The sequence below is a fragment of the Thermobia domestica genome, chromosome 1, assembly GCF_964235325.1.
Source record: "Thermobia domestica chromosome 1, izTheDome1.hap1.1, whole genome shotgun sequence".
Classification (NCBI taxonomy): domain Eukaryota; kingdom Metazoa; phylum Arthropoda; class Insecta; order Zygentoma; family Lepismatidae; genus Thermobia; species Thermobia domestica.
Window position 1 is genome coordinate 324842015 of NC_137454.1, and position 24121 is coordinate 324866135.

The following is a 24121-nucleotide window of genomic DNA, read 5'->3' on the forward strand; positions in this document are numbered from 1 at the left end:
ATACTCAGAAGACCTTGTGTAAACAGGTGCTGGTTTACTTTTGGCGCAACACGTTTTAGAAAATTTACAGGTAAAATTCAATACTTTGCATGAAAAGACATTTATAAAGAACAAATTTCGGGGTATGTTTAGTACAAGGAGTCCAGAAGCACGTAAAAAACACAAAATTTACAGGAAAAATGAGTGATGCAAGTACTTAGACGTAACATAACGTACCCAAATCTAACCGAACCTAACATAAAGTAACTTAAGCTAACCTGAACTAACCAAATTAACGTAATATTAGTAGAAATAAGCGAAATTCTATCGTTTTTTGGAAAATTATGCGGGACTCCTACACTAATGTAACATAAACTAAACTAATCTAACGTAACCTAAACTATCCTAACCTAAACTAACCAACTCTACCATAAACTAACCGAATGTGAATAGAAATTACCAAAATTGTAACATTTTTTAGAGGAAAGAGCTGGACCCCTTCTGCTAAACATAGGCCCAAATTTCTGCAAGCGATAGAATCAGGTACAAAGTAGACACCTGTATTTTATGTCTACAAGTGCTTTACGACAGATAAAACAAGTGAGTGCATATGAAAGATGACTGCATAAGGTGCTACTTTTCATCGGCAGTGTATTATGTTTACAAGTGGAGTGCTACTAATATAAAACCATGACAAGTACTATTGAAACTCCTATCATTGCCAAAAATCACTCGTTTTCACTACTCTCGCTTACACGTATACCCACCTTCGCTGCCGCGCCTGCTCTTTTTGAACACAACCCTTCGCTGACGCTTGGGCCCCCTGCTTCGTCTGGCTCTGACGGCTAGGTGGCATTCGTGCTTTTATTGGCTATCTAGTATAGGTCTCTCTGTTTTTTGTATTGTCGATTTTATTCATATATCCGGACGCCGTATTTATACGCAGATCGTTAATAAAGTGTAATTTCCCAACAATTGCTTATGATTGAATTTTATCTATGCTATGTGAGACATTTACATGTCAGCCAGCGCAAATCATTTAGAAAACAATAAGAAGGAAATTAGTGAAAGAATTATGATTTCTCAACAATTATTTCGAGTGGTGTTGCAAAAGGAACCTGCAATAACTGTTGGTAGTCATCTAAGATTTAAAGTAGAATACATTGAGCTGTTCGTGCAATCTGGGACCATGCATTGTTATGATTTTTTTTTCTTTCTTGACGAAATGTATTCGTAAGACCTTTAAACATAATTTTGTATGAGAAGAGTTACATTGCTGGGTACAGATTCACTTCAGGGAGCTTATGGCTCCTATAAATATTGCTAGCAATTGAATTTTAAGTCATGTTGGGTTTATTGTTGTCCCCTATGGATACAAAGACAGCGTGGTGGCAATGCCAGGGAAAAAAAATGCAAAAACCAATAACCGACCTGACATAAGTGGCAATTAAAATCAAAAGGTTATCAAACCGAGTCATCGTAGGGGCGAAGCAGGGGGTTGCAGGGAGTAGGCGCGCCAATGATGGAAGGTATGCGAAAAAGCAACGATACTGGTAAAAAAAGTTGACATGGTATAAAATCCCACGTATTAGACTTGTGAGATGGTTTTATTATGACTTCCGTTGTGCAGTATTGCATGATAATGTTTTGCACAATATATTAGGGTACCGACCGATATATTTTTTATACTTTACACGTTGGTCTTTTGAAATAATAATGTCCATTTCTTCTGTACGTTTTACAAATCTGTGCTCCCAGATTCATCAGCACTGAGCGATCTTTGTAGAAGACCACATTGTCCTCACTGCTTGTAAAGATGCATCGCTGTTGTTGGGTTAGTAATATTGGGTGAGAATTAGTTCGCAGTTTTGAGGCCCTCCGTAAGTGTTTTCAGGTATTATGTTAGTATCACTATTCCAGTTTTCCTCTAAGTTAATTTTTGTTTTATTTTATTTTTATTTTTTGGCTCCCCAATGGAATTAAATGTTTCTCAGGCTAGGATTTTTTTTTTTTTAATGGCTTGTTTGTAGATATATATACAATGCTTTAACGACTACTAGGTATCTTGTTTTATTTACTAGGCACGTGCTGAGATTTACTAGCGTGCTACGAATATTATCTTACTTTTTGTAAATATGTTATTTTAGAGGAAATCCTTTGTTAAACATATTCAAATAGGTTGATATTTAGTCTTATGTGCGGGGTCGGTACTGTGTGAATGATCAATTGCAAAGAAACAACAACCTAATTGTAAATGTTAAATATGTTTAATATTCATGAACGCAACATCGTAAGATACGAGTGTTCCTAGGTTTGATAATACGTATCACTTTATCAATAGGTGAGTCGAGTAATTTTGTCCTTTCTGCTCTCAGCCTAAGTGCAATGTTTTAAAAGTCAAATTTTAATATCGGAACAATTCTGCTAGATAAGGAAAACTTAGGCCGGTGTGTGTAAATATTATTTTCATGTAAATACGTTTCTTTATTTTTAATTATTTGCTGTTTAAAGATCCTTCCTTTGGAAAATCGAACAAAGGTTGCAATTCTGTCTTCCATTGTAATATCTATAATTCAGTGTAAAACTAGCCACTGTAAGTTCCATATATAACTAATGTCTTTGGGGCCTACCGAAAACGAACAAAGCAGGAATTATTGTAGAAAAGGAATACGTTATAGTTAAGCCTTACATTTCAACATCTTCCAAGAAATTGTATCAGAACCAAGGGTATATTGCATGTACGATTAACATCTACATTCCTAACTGTGTTGTTTTTACAGTAAAGGCCGAAATAGCTTTGTTAGAAACTTTAAAGATATAGCAAAGTCCGAAACAGAGCTGAAAAGTTAAAATCAGTTTGTCCTCTAGATTTTTTTTTTTTTTTTTTTTAATTTCACGAAATGTACGGTTTTGTGTAACTGCTGTAGATCATAAATTTCGTTTATACACAAACACAAGTAACTTCAGTTGGTGTCATAATATAGATTTTCTTTGAGTTGAGCTGGTATCTTGGAGTCTGGTTTTCGTACTTGTTACATTTCAGGAGTAGTTCCATGATTCATTAAGTCAAGAAGTAGAAATGAGCATCCATGTACGATGTTAACATTGTTCGTTAATATGCTTGGAATATTGGAGAGCAATTAACAAAGAAATTAGGATTGCCTGTCACATTATAAATTAGATTTGTAATTACAATAAAATAGGAGCATCCTAATTTTTTGGTATTTTCTTTATATGTTGATTTATTCGTGTGACGAGTATTTTGTGCCCCCCTCCCCCTCCAAAGAAAAAAGTTCTTATTGATTTTGACTCCACGAAAGAGAAATGGAACGGTATAAAATATGGCGTACTGTACTTGGAAAATTTAAAATAGTGTATGTACACTGATCCCAAACGATCTGGCGTATTATGGTTGAACTCAGGATGTGGGTCACCTCGTCCATAGTTGGAAGCTTGAACCTGCAGGTAGTTTTCTAACCAATGGAAGAAATGATAATCTGACGGTAGCCGTTCCCTCTGGTCTATTGATCTCCCGCCTCTGCTGCACGGGTCCGACTCCCAGTGTGAAAGCATTGAAATTTGAACCCATTATGCTGATTCGGATTACAGCTTAAACTGTAGAGCCAAGTTTCATAGAAAAGGCAGGCTAAAGATATAATGTAACTTGAGGATGCAATGTGCAGGAAATATTTTGAATGCATAAGAATTCCTCAGCCAAGTCGGTATTATGGGTGGCTTAGCGTTTTTGAAAGACAGAAATATACTTCTGTGGTTCACAAGCAATGGCTCCACTGTTTTCAGTTTTTCTTGCATGTTTCAATTACTGCAAATGAGCAGTTGCATTAAGCACCTGCTGGGTTGCAGCGATTCACAATATTCCAAGCAGTCCACAAACAGAGCATAACCTGTTAAATGTATTTGCGGGTTTGCATATTTGTACGTAGGTTCATTCGTTGCCACTCAATAATGACTGGTATGGAATTTCTCAAGGAATATATTACTTCTCATTTCACCGTAGCACTCGGTCCAGAAACTGATCTTTTCCATACGCGGCAATTTCCAGGACGTCATATTTATTTGTTATCGACCTCAACAGCCATCTTGAGTGCCTCGTTTCTATAGCTTGTGAACGCCTCGGACATGGTACATTGCGGAGGGGTGGCTCGCCGTCATTCTTAAATATATTAAACTTGATCGATTGATCGGATTCATGTTAGCGTCACTTTCAGAGTCGAGGCTGTATGATACGCGGAATCTGATCTACCGTAATGTGTTCGAGTTTCAAGGCTCTTCTACCGGGAATGGAACCTAGAGTCCCATGCACTAAAGACGCGCGCGCTTAACATTAAACCATCAAGTTAGGTAAATATATTAAAACATCGTTGTATTGTAGGTTCATTTACCACGGCACTGCCGAATACTGGCATATTCTTCGTCATGTTTCAATAGCCTTTGTTTTTAGTCTTTAAACGGATAAAGCATTCAGCCTCGTATAAATCAGTTCGTGATTTCCATGTTTCATTGACGTTCCCATTTAATGGTAAGGGACAACTAGCGGGCAACGCAAGGAAACAGTAACAATACTGCCTGTTACTTTAATTTTTGTAAAATCTTGAAACGAATGGTGTAGAGTAGTACTGAAAAATTCAAATGATTTTAATAGCGCTAGTGTAGAGAGCACGTGAAGTACAACTACTTGAAAATCTGAGAATTTTTGGGTTCCTGGCGTATATGGGAATAATATCAGTCTGTTCGATTAGGGTCAGTATACTGTATCGAATGTATAGCACAATATATGATAAGTACAAGAAAGTTATTTGCTAGCATAGTGCATATTATCTAGATTTTCTCATGTTTGTTAGGACAGATAAACTGAAAGCATCCTGAGTAGCCAAATAACTTAGGGATTCTCTCCGAGCACGTCCTCTTTAAGTTACATGTGCAGCTCATTGTGAATGATGTCTGTTCCATGCTCCTGACTAGACCTGAAGAGGAGTGAAATAAATAGTTTCAAATAAATCAATCCTGATTCGATTCGCGGAAGTTTTGGATGGATATTAGGATGTGCTAATTTTTTTTTTCTTTCCTCAGTGTTATTCTTGTTTTATCAAACCCACCAAATCTATGCCAGTAATAAGTATGTAATAATAGGTTAGTATATCTGACAATGTCTTGTTATATTTTGTGAGTTTATACACACAACATGAGCGAAAATATTAGAATTCCTTATTTGTTTCTGTAGATTATCGAAATATAAAGGTTTAGCGTTTTCGCGAAATAATTTGGCGCAGAGAACAAAGTTGCTGCTGCTGCTATTATTAAATAATTATCTTCCAACATTTACGGAGGTGTAATTATGGTTGTACTAAAATAGGTCATTCTCCGTGCACTAAAGTTGTGTAAATGTTTCAAACTGCAATTCTTCCTGTGTTGTAATTCAGAATATACCAGCTAAAAAAAAAAAGAGATATCAGAATGTAAAATGTATTACATGTAACTAAGCAGCACTGAAATTATTGAGAAATATGCTAAGTATTTCGTTTGTGTTCGTTCTGTAATAGGTGATTTCAGTGCGTTTTATTTGTTTTTTAAAGCAAGTATTAAAATGATGTATAGAAAGACATGTTCTTATTATCGGAGTATAATGAGCTGACAGATTTTGATTATGGAGGGATAAGTATCAAAATAATGGAAACCTTTTTACAAAATACATCTTATTTGAGCCTTTTTTAGCTTGCAGAACAACTTAGTGCGGAATGAAAGAATATAACTTGTGAATAGTTTCCAAAGACTAGTCGAATCTCGTTCATGCAGTACAGCGCTCAGTTGATGGAGGAGGAAATTCTACACATGTGTACCTTTTTAATGTTTTCGTCATTGTACAACATTTTGGTTATAAAGGACATGACCACGTGGGCTCCGGACCACGACCAGGACTTAAATCTGGTGTAGTTGGCGGTCACACAGACAACAGATCATTTCTCATGGTATAGAGCGTTCCTCATAATATCTCGCCTTCGAGAGAATGGATTATGGCAAATATACATCATTCGATGCTATAAGACTGATCATAGACGTTTAATAATGTTCAAGTTGGGACTTAGCGAGCTAGGAGAGATATTGTAAATTCGTCTGGTATTTCTCAAATCACATGTGGACAGGTCTTAATATACATGGTATACAGGTCTTGGTGCATTGTCTTCTAGAAACACTGTCATTTGCGCATAATCTGTACCAAAGAATATACTTAAAATGTCCACATGATCATTTGCACTAGGTGGTTCTTTAGAAGTGAAACTTAACGGAATACCATGTACAGCTCACAGATGACGAGAAGAACTCTAGCAGAAGTAGTGTGACGTAGGTATGGGCTCGCCCACTTTTCGCACGGGGGTTTCAAATGACTACCCGGAGTAGCAGACGACATCTAAGTATATACCACACCTCAAAAACCGAAAATGGACTTGACCGCGTCGTTGACCTTTCCCCGCTTCCCCTGTTGTAGGGTTCTTCTCGTCATCTGTGAGCTGTAATTTCAACCCACACCAGCAGAATCGCCACAGTGTTCGACGTAGGATTGTCACCTTCCCGAGTTAGGTTGAATATACCGAATTTTAAGTATTTTCAGCGTCCCCAAACGCCAAATTCTCACTTACACTTACAAAAATTCGACAGATATTAATAAAACTCGTAAATTTCGACTTACGTCTGATTATCGAGATATCGATATGGTTCTATCATTAATTATTTTCATTTGTAGCAATGAAATAACCGCCAAAAGGGTGGCGGCAAATCTGGAAAAACCGGAAATGCTTTAGTTTTTATCTTGAGCAGTAAAATATCTTACTGTAAATTACCCACAAAATGCAGTTCGATCAAGGATGCAATGGTAAATTCGTTTTCGAGGCGCATAATTTCAATCTTTTTCTGTTTTCATTTCCACTAGTTTCAATTTTATCGGAATTTCTTGCTCTGAATTAAGTGTAGATAGATTATCACACAAATGAAGAGATTTTAAAATACTCATGCTGGAGTTTATGTATTTTAATTCACGAAAGAGGTTTATTACACTGCTTTGTGTATTTACTATTACCCAACACAATAGTAACACAAAGCAGTCACAGTGCACTAATAGTCAGTGCATTCAACTCACAAAGATTGCACTTTCTTTTTTAGGCAATAATTACGATTGCCATGACTTTCTGCAACTCGTCTTAGATTTCAACTACTTGTTTCTCCGACATGTTCTTGAAAATACTTCACTTATTTGTTATACATAATATTATATTCACAGGGCTTACAGCGAGTCGCTTTTTAACTAAAAGTTACTTTTTTTTTTAAGTTTGTCACTAAGTTATTTTTGGGGGGGGGTGTAAAGTCAATTTTTCATGTGATTTATGTTTTGCATTCACAGTTTTTTAAGAAAAATATTATAAAAATAAATGGAAAAAGGCAAACATCATCCACATTATTTGCTTTGATTATATTCTATTAAAGGAGAATGACATATATAGCCTGTTTACAGTTGCTTTTCGTTGTATGCAAAATATTGGTAGAAGCCATACCTATGTTTACCAACCATGTGACACCAAGACAAAATTTATAACAAACCAATTGTACAAGACAAAATTTTATTACCAGTTAATGGTAATCTAGATGTTATGTATTAATTACATTACTTTAATTTTGTATTTTTGGACATAATGAAAATGTAGACATTTGGCCTTACCCCATCCAGATCAAAGTTGAAACAAAAAAACTGGTAAAATATGTAATTAATAAAGAACCTCTAAACTCAAGTAATCCAATTTTTTTTATTAGCTAACAAACTTAAATTGACAAAGGAAAATAATTTTTAATCTTAACATGTTAAAACATTACGTATTTCAGCTATGATCCAGCCGGCTCTATTTTGATTCAAAAATAAATAAATAAAATAAAATTCAATTTATGCCCAAGTTTGACATCAATGTTTAACTTTACTTTTTGATGAGATTTTGGTCACTTTTTCATGTACTTTTGGTCACTTTTCAACTATTTGGAAGAGACCAGACCACTATGAGCCCTGTATTCAGCAAATTACAAATGATTTCAGCTTAAGCTGCTATACACAAATGAAGATTCCAAATAACCTAAGTGGTGAGAAATATTTAAAATAACAAAAAGTATTCTGCAAAAATGCAAACTTTAAAAGGATACCAGTTCGTTATAATACATCTGATGTGACATGTCGCTTAGTTGTTTTTCAGTAGGCTGTAAGCAGTCATTAGTGTGTATGTGTGAAAGAGAGAGAGAGAGGACTTTATCGGGATTGTACTTCTTCTTTTTACTACTGTGTCCATTATAAATCATCTTCCAATTTCTTACTAGTATTACAATGTCAGTGCTGTAGACTGGTTGGTAAAATCAACAAAAGTCAGCTCTATGGAGGACGAACAAAAATTTTCACTTATTAAAGAGCAGTTTGAAAGTTTCGCGTAGTCGGAGCCCAATAATAAAGCACAACAATATCAGGGTTTGTTTAAGTGCTCGGTATGTTGTTGATTGACAGCTATCTAGCAGCACCACTTAAATAATAGAATGACTCCAGAAACTTGAACCATACATTTCATCCGTGAGCATATTATAAAAATTGTTAGTATGATTATAATGGCAATCGTTACAAATGATTTGTAATGATAAAATTAGTCACAAATAAATCTGTATCGTGCTTTCAATAGCTACAAGTAATATTACAGATATTACACAAATATCGCTGTAGTTGCAGCAACTTAGTATAATTAGCTTGGATATCATCTGCAGCTACGTCGCAGCTTTTTACCTACATTTCGTAATACTTGTCATGTATTTGGATTGTGGAGAAAAAAAAAAATTCTATGAATAGTTCACACGACACTACTAAATCGCACGTACTAAATAAACACGAAATGTACACAGAAATAGCAGCAAAAATATTAAATAAGCTACTGTTTTCAGTATTTTGCCCCATTCCTTCCTACTTCATCGTCTCCAAGTCATCCCTATGTAGATACTTTTGCAAGCATCGTAACTTCAAACATCATACAAGCAGTAGAACAGTGACCTATTGTAAGTAAATTACTATAACGTAACTTTCAACTTGTGCATAAAGCATACGTGCATCTAATCACATTGTGCCGAAAAATTTTATTACCCATTGAGTGGTTTAAAATGTATTTCTTATCTCAGAAACTACTATGTGTCAAGAGGTAAAGAGTAGTAAATTCTAGTTGTTCGAATGTTGCTAACCTAATTTGATTTACCAGATAGATAACGCAAAGACATTGTTGCAGGGAAAATTTTCATTGCCCACTCCTCCCTGTGACACATTTCTCCCACTTCTTCTTGAACATAGCAGATGGTAATTGATTCTTTCGGTGGATAGACCTCATAAAGGTGATAGGGAAGAGTTGAACAAAGTGCCAAGCACGAGAACGTTATGTTGTTAGTTGTAAGCATATTTTCAACAAATGCATGGTTTCTAATCCTCTATTAAAACTTTTGAAGTGAAAGAAAGAAAGAGGAAAACTGGAAGAAAATTGTGTAAATAGTAAAGCTTTGCCTATCCCTTCGAAGAAAACGTACTTGCAGATGAATTAAAACTATTAACCTGTATAGACTATTAAATTTCTGTTACAGTAAATATCGGAAGATAGTTTTCTGGTTTAATTTTTTTTTTTTTTGGTCCATTTTGAAGTCAGTATTTTCATATTTTATTAATAAATTTTGTGAAACTTTACAACTGATTTCCCGAAAGTTGTCATTTTGTATATGTGCCCTTATTGGAGGTACTCCTCTCTGCAATAAATGTAACTGAAACATGATTAAAAGGAGGCAAGAGGAACTGACCTGAGCAGCTGTAATTAATTTTTTCATTTCATTTTAAATTATTTCCATAATAAAAATGAGATTAGTTTCTCGTCAATGATTTTAGTGTAGGTACTGTTATATAAATATTGCAAGTTATATCAACATTCAAACGAATTTAACACATGCTTTATAGGTGTTCAGTGGTGAGTAGGGTAACCAGTTTAATACATATAAAATATGTATGTGTAACCTGTATAGGCTATTAAACTGCTGTTACAGTAAATACTAAGAGTTTTTTGTTTGTTTGTTTAAAATCCTTGGTTTTTATCAGTTTCAAAGTCGGTATTTGGTCAATATTTTCATATTTAAAATTGTTATAGTCAGCAATTGTGGTCTCAGAACTAATTTTCAGCCCTGCAATATGCAATCGCATTTAATTGTAACAACTAGGAGCAAATGTCAATTGCTGAGTTGTTGGGGATGATCTGTTTCCTGTTTGTGTATTAGTGCAGGTCTATCGTATAAAAGTATTTCCATTTTATACTTTTACACTTCATATCTTAAGGCTTGTATTTTCCTTAGAAATTGGCGATGCGGTGCTAAATAAATTGGCTAATAATAAGGTTTTTTACATTAATATTTGTTAATATGACGACACAAATTATACCTATTTGTACCTTTGTTTGTAGCTTCTAATTTTAATATTTACATTTGATAGTGTTTTGTAATGTTTTTAAAGTTTTTCTTATTTATTTTTTAAGTACATGTTGAAAAGAAAAGAGTGAATTGCTAACATTGTACTGTTAATGAAGGTACAGAGATAATTCGTATACTTGTTGATAATAATGTTACTAAATATATGATTTCACTCGTTCTCTTGACGTGATGAAAGGCATATGCTGCCTAGGATGAACTCATTAGTATTATTATAACTTACTTTCTGCTGTTAAGACAGCTGACATTGCTTTGGTGCTTCACGAGTGAACAGTAATATTAAAATATAACTTGCGTGATGATTTTTGATTTGTTATCTTTAAAACATAAATGTATATTTAGGTAATAGATTCTACATTTTTCTGTTTTTTATTGAGTGTGTTAAATCTATCAAAATGTAATTTAACATTGTTTATTATGCATTGTTGATTTACTTATATCAAGTTGTAAATGACAAGTTCTGAGTGACATTTCAGACAGATACTCTATTTTTAATAAATATATAATTAATGATTGTTCTAAATATTTAAAATTGATTGGTTCCTTACCTAGTGTTTCCCTCAGCAGTTTCTTAAATACAATAAAGTATGTAAGAATAAGTAAATTCTTTGCCAAATCAACGTTTTCAGATTATCTTAGGCTGTACAGTCTAATACTTGTTCTGAATAAATAAAAAAGATACATTGTGAGTTGTATATTTTCCGCTCACTTTTGCTTGTGTGGCCTTTTTCGGAGGAACTAATTTCTTTAGATCAAATCATAGACTTTTCTACATGCTATTGTTATTCTTTTGAATCAAAGTAAGAACGAGTGCTTTTTAGATTTAAAATTTTATTGGATAAGATTTGATTTATACCCCACTGTAAAAAAAAAATAGTAAACTATATTCAGCTCGTAGTAAAACAAAGCACTTGTAATTTTGTGTTTACTTTTTTTTTTTTTTTTTTTTTTTGCTCGTATTACAAATTAAATTTTAAAATTATTACCGTTTTAGGGCTAGAAAGGAGATTCTTTCTTACTTTTATGCAGAGGAATAAAATAGCATGTAAAGAAGAGAAAAGTTCAAGATTTAACCGGAAAAAAAATGTTCCGAAGCAAGTCGCAGGAACTAAGTTAACAAACTATTATAAATAAACAAGTAGCATTGTCATCTTTAAAATCACGTGAAGGTGTTTGGTTTATATGGCATTATATTTTCTCAATTAATATTGAAACTGGAAGTGTTAGTAAATTTCTACCATTTCCGGTTTTAATAGAGAGATTAGATTGAAGATGAAATTACTCTTAGAACGTGAATTGGTTGCAGAAAACAGCTTCTCGCTTTCAGTTACCATTTTTAATCAATAGCGATCAACGTTAAAACTGGAAGTGGTTGATTTCTGATGCCACTTTAGGTTTGAGTAGAGAACAAGAGAGGCTAATCTACCTATTCTAGAACGCTTCATCAATTCCAAAGAAGCCGCTTCTCACAATATGTTATCGTTTCTGTTCTGTGTAGATCAATATTGAAGCCGGAAGTTGTGGGTTTCAACAACTTTTGGTTTTAGTAGAGAGTTAAGGATGGAGTCGTAATGTATTTTGAGGGCCGCTTAATCGATTGCAGAAAATCGTATCTCTGTATTACTGTTTTTACTCTGCAGCGATCAACGTTAAATCCCGAAATGGTTAATTTCTGCTGCTTCTGGTCAGAGTATCGCGTTCTAAAAAGGTCTCGATATCCAACTTTTGAGCCTCTACATTCTGATTACATTTGGTGGTGACTGATCAAGTCGTCCTTGAGATTTGTTGTCTTCCGAACAGAGGACGGATGTGGTAAATATATAAAGAACTCCTTAAAAACTGGAGACCTTACAATTGGGGTTACCATTGTACTTATATTTATTTTGGCGTGCAGACCGGGCGACTGAGCTGTATGGTGGAGCAAAATTCAAATGATAGGATATACCTAGGTATAGTCCGCAGCATAAAACCTGCAACATGAGCATGTAAGCTTATTGTGAAACTACGCCTAACAGCGCAGTGAATCAACATAACGTCTAACATAACATAACATAAGTGGCACGAATCACGGCAGGAGAAACCTCGGCGTTCTCCCCTGTACACATATTTTGGAGCAAAGGACTTTGTCGTTTCACAATAAACTTACATGTTCATGTTGCAGGTTTTTTGCTGCAGACTGTACAAGTATTCATTTCAATGTAGGAAACAAAGGAGGCACGCTGCTGAGGTGATTTAAAATTCTAATTCAACAGAATTTTGTAAACACTGTTTGATCGATTTGAGCTAACCTTCAGGGTGTGAGAGTTTATAGGTGATAATATTCATGTTAGAGCGAAAGTCAAGAGGGTACACCCCTTCTCAGAAAAGGGGGGGCTCGGCATCAACACACGTGTCATTAGTGGTTTGACCGACTTGAAACAAGGTTAGACCTTAGCTGTTGGAAGATCTATATAAGCGTATTATTAATTTCAATGTAGGAGCTAAAAGACAGGGTGGGTCCATGATTCAAGTTCAGTATTAACATGCAAAAGCGGCTTAACCAATATGCATATGGTTACACCATCGACCTCGAAAATTTTATATATATTCAGCTTTCCACACAGAAAGTCGAAAAGTGATATTTAGTATTGCTAAACATCTTGACTGTTTTTATTGTTTCAGAACACAGTTTGGTCTTCAGCTGTGGAAAGTATATGTAATTTGGCGCAGGGCGACATTACGTGTGGATTAAACTATTTCTTTCTGTTAGCAGAACAATATACTGATCCCCACATGTACTAAAACGGTATACATCAGAGAAGCACGTAATTCAACTAAGGTATCTAGCCGTGAACAGTTTTGAATAATAACAGTGATGCTACTTCACATGTAAATCACATTTTAGGACTTTGGGTCTAGGGAATTTAAAAATAAAATCGAGAAAGCTCTTAAAACTCAAGTGGTCCCGGGTGGGCTTTTCTAAAATCCTGCAGAGCAGCTTAAGTAGCTTCTAGCGTTCATCTGGTCACTTCGTACAGGGCGCCAGTTTAAAAGCCAGGGACAAAGAAGTGATTATTGACTAATATTGGTGACTGAGTTCTGTGTTCGAAAAGGATTTTTAGAAGAAATAACTGTCGCAGATTGTGTTTTAGAAGAAACAGTCCTTTTAAATATTTATTGAATTTTAAATATTGCTCAATAGTCTCTTTTTTTTCTTTCTTTCTTTAAGTATATTAAAATATAATTGCATAACTTAAAGTCCGCCTTCAACTTGAAGTACTGAAGCCGCTAGATCTGGAGATATTGAAGCAATTTGAAAGTGATTTTTACTAAAAATTTTTTGAATTTGTAGCATTTAAAACATTGTACTAATAAACTTCTCAAGTGGGGTTAAGCAAATGAATTTCACCATCAAAGAGAGAGAGAAAAAAAAAGAAGAAGAGAAAATAATGTCAAAATTTGGCAATTATTTCTGAAAAAGGCCCACCTAACACCAACCTTAAATTTTCAAAATAAATAGCTCTGGTGTTCCCCTTTAACATATAAAAAATTAGGTTTTTTTTTTGTGTGTGTGTGCTCAAGAAAAACAAATTATGACAATGAAAGTTGAGGGCGAACTTAAGCACTTTTTGCACAAAACCCTCAATTTTCCAATGACTTTTCAATTTTTCGTGTTGAAAATGTTTATAATTGTCAAGAGTGAGGTAATTGAATAAATAAATTGTGCCAGAAATTTGAAACTTCAAGCACCATTGCTGAAGCGACTCAGATTTTTTCTTTAGTTCCAAATCATGGATGACTAAGAAAACTATTGAACCATTTCAAACAACTGAGTATCTCGTTCGTGCATGAAAAGAACTGACTCACTCAGAAGATATAAGTACAATCAATGGGCTCAAACTGACGGAACCCAAATGGAGACAATCATTAAAGATACAGACGACTTCATTGAGATTTTTGTAGGAAAAGATGACAAGCGCGGCTTCACTTCATAGCCAAATCCCAGAGCGACTACTTCAAATACACAAAGTAGAGACTTTGAATGACAAATCATGCTTAATTATAGTTGATTTTGCTGAAAACTACTCCTGTATTATTCAAGATGAAGGTTAAGAGTAGCACTGGACCAACATTCTAATCTTTTTAAATGCAACATCCTGTAACTTCTGTTATCAAATGTTTCATTATGTTGTGTCAGTGTTGTATGTTAACTATGGTTTTCCTCAGATTAAACACGTTATCCACTTTGGAGGTGGGTCAGAAGCCCGATATAAAGACTATAAAAAAAAACTATGTCAACTTATGCCTGCATGAGTGATTTTGAACTCCCTTGTGAGTGGAACTATTTTGCCACAATCCACGGCAAAAGTGCTTGCGATGGCGTAGGTGAGACGCTGAAATGTCTAGCAAGACATGCTAGTTTACAGAATCCACTGGATGACCAAATTGTTTCTTTTGCCGATTTCTTCGAATTTTGTCAAACTAAAACCAAACGATTTTTTATGCTGGTACACCCCCTCCAATCTTCGTCCAATGCTTCAAAAGAGATTGTAAAAGCCATAACGTTGCAAGAGATGCGTGAAATTCATCATTATGAACACATCAGCCTGTTGAAACTTGAAGTCAGTCGCGTGTCTTCTTCAAAGTCATGTGTCATTCACTGTAAATACTTGAGCAGAATCGAAAGACATTAATCTTTTCATGTGAGTAATTTATTGCGTGCATCTCTGAAGAGACATGGTGGATTGGAAAAATAGTTGAGATTCCATAGGAACACCGTGACTAATGTGAGTTTCCTTCATCCCCATGGACTCAAGAAAATGTTTTTCTGGCCAAAAACACCTGACACATGCTAGATTTCATACGAAAACTGCATCATTAATATCGGAGTACCCAGTATTTCAACTGGTACTGGCAGAAATTACAGCATTTCTGAAGAAGAAATTACAGCTACTGAGAAGAGCTTCTCTGAAATTAGTGATAAGAGATCTTAGGCTCAGTATTTCAAATTGCTTACAATCAACCAAACATGTAAATGTTATTTGTGTATTATATAACGATAGTTCACTATTGTTCAGTTTGTTTTGTTTCATCGAACAGCACTATATAGGCTGCATAATAGGCACATATTGTTTTAAAATAACTTTATAAATTACATTTAAGGAAGGGTTTCTACTTGTTTCTTGTTTATCATTTTTTCATAAGCGCCATCAACCTTTGTAAAGGAACATACTTAGCCATGCAAGTCTTATTACTAGAAAATTAAGTAATATGAAACTTATTTTTTTTCCTTCAACATATCAAAAGGCACCCTTCTAATTTTTTAATATGATAAACAAGAATACCAGAGCTACTTATTTTGAAAATTTGAGGTTGATGGTAGGTGGGCTTTTTTCAGAAATAATTGAAAATTTTTGACATTATTTCTTCTTTTTTCTCTTTGATGGTGAAATTCATGTGCTTACTGACACTGACTGACACTGAATCCAGCATTTCAGGGCACTTTATCACTATGACTAAATTAAAGATGTTTGCAAAAATATTATGTCCTTTTTTAGAACCATGTTTGGCTAAAATACCATGCTTCTTGCTGATCTGAGCTTTACGAACGAGATACTCGGTTGTTTGAAATGTTTCAACAGTTTTCATAGTCGTCCATGATTTCGGAACTGATTACAGAATCTTGAGTCCTTTTACCAATGGTACTTGAAGTTTCAGATTTCTGGCACAATTCATTTATTGAATTACCTCACTCTTGACAATTTTAAACATTTTCAACACGGAAAATGGAAATACTCATTGGAAATTTGGTGGTTATGTGCAAAATGTGCCTAAATCCGCCCTCAACATTGTCATAATTTGTTTTTCTCTAACATACCAAAAAACACCCTCCTAATTTTTTATATGTTAAAGAGGAACACCAGAGCTACTTATTTTGAAAATTTGAGGTTGATGTTAGGTGGGTCTTTTTCAGAAATAATTGCCAAATTTTGACATTATTTTTTCTTTTTTTCTCTTTGATGGTGAAATGCATATGCTTAACCCCACTTGGGCAGTTCATTACTACAATGTTTAAATGCTACAAATTCTAAGATTGTTTTAGTGAAAACCATTTTCAAATAGCTTCAATATCTCCAGAGACCTAGCGGTTTCAGTACTTTAAGCTGAAGGTGGACTTAGGTGTTTTTTGCACAAAACCCCCAAATTTCGAATGACTTCTACAGCAGTCCTCTTTGAGGTAGAGCTATAAAATTTTACAAGCATGTTATGTTAGCATACCACAATACATGTACAAAATTTGAAGAAAATTTAAAACATATGAGCCACATTTTAGTTTCAAATTTGGTGATTTCATATGGAATGACCCGTTCATCTTTAAGAAGCTCCTCATTATTAAGGAATGCGTTACCAAAATGGATGAAATTAAAGTAACTTAGCGAAGTATTTTATATCAGCAGTGAGAAGTTCCATAAGAACAAGAACAGTTTGAAAGTATTAAAAATATTGCTTTGTAAAATTTTGGAATTTTGCTGTATTTTCAAAAGTATTACGAAAATACTATACGCAGTCTTTCACAACCATTTTATCTTCTGTGTGGTGAGTATAAATAAGGAACAGCGATAGAATAAAGGATAGCCTAATAGCAATAAATCAGCTTCGAATTTTAAATTCTGACTGCTCTCCTAAGCCCTTGTTCAAGGAGGATAATAAAAAAAATCAAGAAGTGAAGAGAATAACAGTAAAAAAAAAAAAAAAAAGTGTTCCTATGCGTAAGTGACAGGTTGGCAAGATAAAGCTGTGTCCTTTATGTTGACAAATGAATGTTGCCAGCTTATGTTAGGTTTTTGTTATGCCATGCTCAATGATTTATTTGTTTGTAGAAACATTGAGAAAAATCAGAAACCAGACTAGTATTACAGGCTCAGGAATTTCATTTTGAGCCAAAGGCTGCTTTTTGAAAATTCGATTATTCTTTTAAAACAGTCAAGAATAAAGATCAGAAGGAATTGGAGGTATAGGTTAGAAATTACGTGGATATATAGTACAAGAAAGACACAAACATGGTTTAGGAACTTGGCAGATAAAACATACAGCTTGACCTCGTCATTCCATAGCGAGCTTTGTTGTCACTTAATGAGTGAATCATGTAATATTCTTGAGGTATCTGTACACTACTTTTCATTGATGATCTCATTCCTTTTTACAGGGTGTCTATCGATCACGAAATCAGAAAACGGTCATGAAAGTCAAGAAATTTAGCTTTTGGATCGGTCACGATTTTTTTTTATCTGTACGAATATAGTACAGACTGGAAAAATTTTGTTCTATAAAACGTCAAAATTCACTGCCAAAAATATCTATGATCGGCTTTAGACTACCAAATCACAAGCAAAACATGCTTTTATCGCATGCATGAAAATTCGGCCTAATTCGCACCCGAATTCACTCCTGAGATTGTCTTTCAGCTGGCATCATTGAGCAGTTCGCTGTGACATTTCAGTGTATAGTTTTTTGTAATTTAGGATTTAGATTTCTGGGCTCTCGACATCTAAGGCCATTTAGCCCGTCATGTTTGAGGGATGACGTCCCTCGGTGAGCACACTGTCTGGGGAAAGGGAAGGAAGGAAACGACCTGGGACCTATAAGTTAGGTACCACCCCGGAATTTGCCTGGTGTGAATGAGGAAAACATGTGCCTTGGCCTGAAAACGCGTTTTACATTTTTTTTGACCGAGTTCCCCCACCGGGAATCTAACCCGGGACCGCTCGCACCGAAAGCGAGAGCGTTGGCGACTACGCTAAGCGGGGCCACTTTTTTGTAATTTATATGCTAATAAAGAGGAAGAATTGCTGAAATGGGTGAAAGCCATGGGTTACTGAATCGAACAACACGATGATGGAATATATTTGTCTGTAGAGAACATATATTGTATTTTGCGGTAATGTGGTGCCTTCTGAAACGTGACAAAGTAAACCTCGTGTAGATGGTTACAGGGTGCATAATAATTGTGCTACCTTAAAGCAGGACAGTACGTACGAAACATCCTTTATTCTCACTAGTACTGCTGGCATGTTTTTTTGAATGAAATTATATAAAGAAGGTGGCGGGTCTAAACAAAACAAAACAAAACAAAAAAAAAAAAAAAAAAAAAATCCTATTTTAATTTTGGTAGACAAGTACTCAAATGAGTAGTATGATGTACTTAGTACTATTTGGTACCAACTTTACGTATTGTGGTCAGCATGTAAGTCTTGTATTTATATTGCACGAAAGTGCTGTAACTTGATTTTATTACTTATAATGTAACTTTAATATAGTTTGACTACGTTCTACTATTTCCAGCCGTCTATGTTGGACAGTACCCGAAGTATCTTTAAGGGTTATGACGTGTTTCTCCCCGTGCGTTATTTACGAAATGCAACTAGTAGAAAAGAAAGGAAGAAATGCAGATACTTAGTTCTCATCATCCTTTGATTAGCGTTGCCGACTTCAAATTGACATCTAAGAAACCCTTGCACACATGTATCATTATTATTATTACTAGGAAACCCGAACGACCTGCGCAAGCGCAGGACATTATTGTTGTCTGAATATCTTTAATTAATAATTTCTCGATAATTACTCGAATTTAAGACGTCCTCGAATTCAAGACGCATCCCGATTTCTCTGGGTTAAATTAAGGAAAAATAGTAAAATGTTCCGTTTTTACTGTTACTAAAGCGCTCTTTGATATTGGTCATTTTCGGTGATTTTTATATATCCCCCATGTTGCGGGGCATGGCATGATAAAAATTATCCCAGGCCCAAAGTCATCTATGTTGAAAATTTGATCGAGATCGGTCAGGTGGTTCAAGAGTTGTTTTATTTATTTTCATATATTTACCCTCCTCCCCTCCCCTAAATTCACAGGATTCTTAAACATGTATTTTTGGATAGCGCACATATTACTTCCTATGTGAAGTTTTGACCCGACTACAGTAGGTCCCATAGCTTTTTTGCTTTTTTTTTCCTTTTTATAGAGCAATGGACCTTTTTAAAGTTCATTTTTTCATATTTTCGACAGCCTATAACTCCGAAAGGAAGCATTTGTGCACCCAGGTTGTTCTATGCTTTTTGTCTTATCTTGATGTCAGGAATCACCTCCCAACCTTGTCAGTGTTAACACCCTGTATATAGTCAGAAACAATATTAAGTATAGTTTCGAGGTATAAGAAATGTTAGTTCCAACTTGTACTATTGTTGCTGACTGTGCATCATGTGTATTTAGATATTTAAATTTAAGGTTAGTTAATTTGTGAGTTTCCTGTTAGTTAGTTATCGAATAAAACAGTCTATATACATGGATGTATTGAAAGTGGTGTGGGAAGAGACCAAGTTTTTATAGCTTTTGAAAGTAAAGATAAGTGCTAAAGAATACAGGTACTGTTATTGAATGTTACGAAATTTTATGGTTTGGTAAAGAAAAGGTCACGAAAATGTCCGAAATTTTATTTTGGAACTTTAGTAGACACCCTGTTTTATTTTCCCTTTATGATTTTATTTATTTATTTATGTTAGTTTTTGTGAACAAGGATTGTTTGGAAATTAAAAGTTTGAAGTGGGATGATTGGTGATGTTTCTTGTTCACGCGATAGTTTAATATGTGAAGAAAATATAATACACAGTGAAAAAGTGACTGACTGAACCGTGACTCGAACCCGGGACCTCCGGCATACCGTGCCGATGCGTTAACCACTACGCCATCCAGTTCGCTTCCTAGAACAGCCACTCTTGAGGTTGGGTGCTCTCCACTCGGACCACGTGGGCTGTATCACAGATTCTTGCTGTGCTTGGACAATCCCTGTTTTCATGTATCAAGCACCTATGATCGTTGTAATTTCATATAGATATTAATGAAAGAGAAAACAACCGATTTTTTAAAACACATCAGATCTTCTATAGATGTGAGTTCTATAATGCACAAAGAACCCAGTACTCCGAGTGGAGAGCACCGACGGAGTGTTCTGGGAAGTGGACTAGGTGACGTAGTGGTTAACGCATCGGCACGTTATGCCGGAGGTCCCGGGTTCGAATCACGATCCAGTCAGTCACTTTTTTAGTCTTTGTGCATTATAGAATTCACATCTATAAAGGATCTGATGTATTAAAGAAAATATGTTCCTGCCATATTTGTGTGTTAAGTTCACGGATGTTGCACAGTGGAAAAAAAAAAAAAAGTTTCTAATCTAAAATAGCTCATTGATCTTAATTTCGAAGTCTTGTCCAGATCAGGAGTGTTAGAGAACTTGAACTTGGTAAAGAAAGAGAGAAAAAAAATACAAAGCATTCTAAAGTAAAAATAAAATCAGACCAAAGCAAACACTTAGTATTTGTGGTGGACAAACACCGTGCTCGTGGGTTTTCTCGGGGTTCTCCCGTTTCCTCCCACTTTCTTCATTTCACTCATTTCTCATCACCGTCTCCTTTAGCCTAACCGGCATAACCGTGGGACGTTAAAACTTAAAGATTTCATTTCATTTCAAACGCTTAGTATTAATAATCCGTGTCACAGTTTCGACACACATGATATATTGCCGAAGCTGTAATACGTTTCCTTTGGTCAGACTTTATTTATTTACTTTTCTTTCTTTAAGTTATACGTAGTTTCAAAACTTTAAAGAGCAACATTCATGAAACATTGTACTCGAGAGCATTATATCTAAAAGGTGGTTAAAATTTCTATTGAAAAGCTATTATGCAAATCCCATGAATTAGCCAAACTTTGTTAGTAAGTCCATTTTACTAATACTTTCAAAGAGATGAGTCTTACCCATTTTGAGAGTGTCTAAATACAGACATTCGTTGATATTTCAACTTTTCTATAAAATTAGCGAAATTATTGTATTTACATTTCATCCATCATCATTATTATTCATACATCAAGTCGGTGATACTAAACCTTCTAAATATGATCATAGCTTAGCATTAATCAGAATCTCGTAAAGATATGAATTTGATTTCAGTTAGGGGCATATGTGCATCGTTTTCCACGTTAAATTATCGATATACGTTTTACAGAATCTCTGCGCTGAAAATGCGCGCTAAACTGTAATCAAAGAATACACTAATATTGGTGTATTTATTCAGTTTGAAGAAATAAACAGATGGATCCAAGATAATAAAGGTCTATCTTTTATTCATTGAGGAATATTTGTGTAAAGACGTGAAAAATTGTAGAAATAATCTTAAGATTTAGTAGAGGCTCACTTTTTGCTGTTCAGAAATTAATGTAAAATCTTTCATCATTTGTCAGCTGTCCAGATACCTCATTATGCTGTATGTTTTAACCGAGTCATTTGCATTAAAGACAAACAATTAATGACTGCATTTATATGTGTGTGTGTGTGTTTGTTTTGCTTCTTATTTGAACAAGACTGAAATATTGGTTGTTTAAGCATTTACTTCATAATAGTATTTCAGATAGCCTATTCAGTTTATTTGTTCTAATTCTGTAATACTGTATTGAGCAGTTAAACAAAATATGTACGTGAACTACTTTGTTCGCATGCCTAAACGCGCATGTAAAGTGTCGCACATAAGCGTTCGTATATCATCCTCGAGCAAGATCCGGAGTGAAATTCGTGTAGCAGTGAAATTCTATAAATACCGGTATTGTAGGAAGAATTTTCAATGACCTTGTACTATGCAGTGTTCATCTATGAAGGGATTTGGAAACTAACGGTAAAGGCTGTTACATTCAACCAAATCCGCTGATTAAATATTCATCCATAATTAAACAAAGAGAACTAAAAAAATCGGTCTCAACAGCTCATCGAAATAGAATTTTGCGTTCAGTATTATAGCTTCTTCATTAACTAGTTGAATGATTGCATGTATATATTCTATATTAGGGGCGAGTATAACCTTTCGTTGGAGAGTATTACTTGACAAGTAGTAAAAAAATTAAATGAAATCTTTGAGTTTTAAGTCCCACTTTTATACCCGGCTAGGCTAAAGGAGACGGTGAAGATGAGAAATGAATGAAATGATGGAATGAAGAAAGTGGGAGGAAACGGGAGAACCCCGAGGAAACCCACGCACACGGTGTTTGTCACAAAGTTCACTTGGTGGGAGCAGCGTTTGAACCCGGGACCCCATGCACCAGAGGTGAACGCTCTACCACTGAGCCACCGCGGCCCCCACTTGACAAGTAGTGTACAATAGAAATTTCAACAAGTAAAGAGAAACAGCTCAGAATACAAAGAGCAGTACTTTTGAGACACATATTTGGCTATCATTCTATTTATTAAGATTTTTGGAAAGTACATTAGGTTTTAATAAGCTTCCTAGAGATAAGCAACACCCCAACATCCTTTCCAGCTAATGTTACGCCTTCTGGTTCCTCAGGGAAGAAAGGGATCTTAAGATCCGCATGATAGTTTGGATATGCAAATTTTCTCTGAAGTTAATCAGACAATTAATTCAAAACTTATAAGAAAGAGAATTACTTTGAATGGAAAGAATTACTGAGAGAAAACTTACGGAAAATATAGCTTGGTCAATGAAGTTTTAGATTCAAGATTCAAACATCACTTTCGTAGTAAATATCTTGTTAATAGTTGATAAAGTATTTCCTTTAATTAAAAGTTTGAAAATTATTGAAGGGTCTGCTTTCTTTTGAAGTTGACGTAACACATGCTAGAAACTCTGAGGTTTCAACTAGAAAATCTGAATCAAAAGGTTCTTGATTCAAAGGGAGGGGGGGATTAGAAAGCGTCAGGAAGAAACTGTGAGAATGATTCAGGAGATGAACCTTGAACAAAGCAAATGGACAAATGAAAATCCAATCTCAAGTCCTCTTTTATATGTTTATTGTTAATTATTTATTAAATTCATATTTATACCGCTCATATTTTAATAGCAAGATGGCACAGTTGCTAAGTTAATTTCTTATGTTTAAAATTCCAATTGATGTTGGATATTATGTTCTGTGAGCAGTAGAGACCGGATGTTTAGGCATTAAAAACCTGGAAAATAGGCACTTGAAATTTAAAAAATAGGCACTAAAAGTAACTCGAAATAATGAAGATAAATACACTATACAATTTTAAAAAAATAAATTCAAGTCATAGATAATGTTCAAAGAATACGGAAACCTATTTGTTAATATCTTCTTTTGCTGTATATAAAATCGAAGCTTGACGTGCATTATATGTATATTTGGTAAATATATTCTATACAGCACTTTATCACTACACATAACAATCCAAATTGTATACACTTTATCTGTACACACAGTAGTCCAAAGTTTTACGGTATTTTATAACTACAAACAGCAGTTCGTAATTTACATTTGATTTGTACACACAGGAGTTCATATCACAACATGCAACAGACAGAAGATGAAACATTGGCAGATTTCAAACAAAAAGGTTAATTGTTCCGTGCATTTTAATTTACTACATTCTGATGATTTGTCGACACGAGGAATTATTCAGCCCGATTGCACATGATTATAAGATATTTTTTGAGGTTCTCAACTAATGAGTTATGTCTTCGATCGGATAACACATGTTTCAAAAGTGAGAAAGATCGCTCTACTTCCACGTATGTAATCAAGGCATATTTGAAGCATGTGGAT

The 24121-nt window shown here is 34.7% G+C and overlaps 1 protein-coding gene across 2 annotated transcripts in view; it reads left to right on the forward strand.

The window, feature by feature from the left end:
* Positions 1-24121, forward strand: part of LOC145663000 (U7 snRNA-associated Sm-like protein LSm10) — a 109127-nt gene that overhangs the window by 56349 nt on the left and 28657 nt on the right. The window lies entirely within an intron of this gene.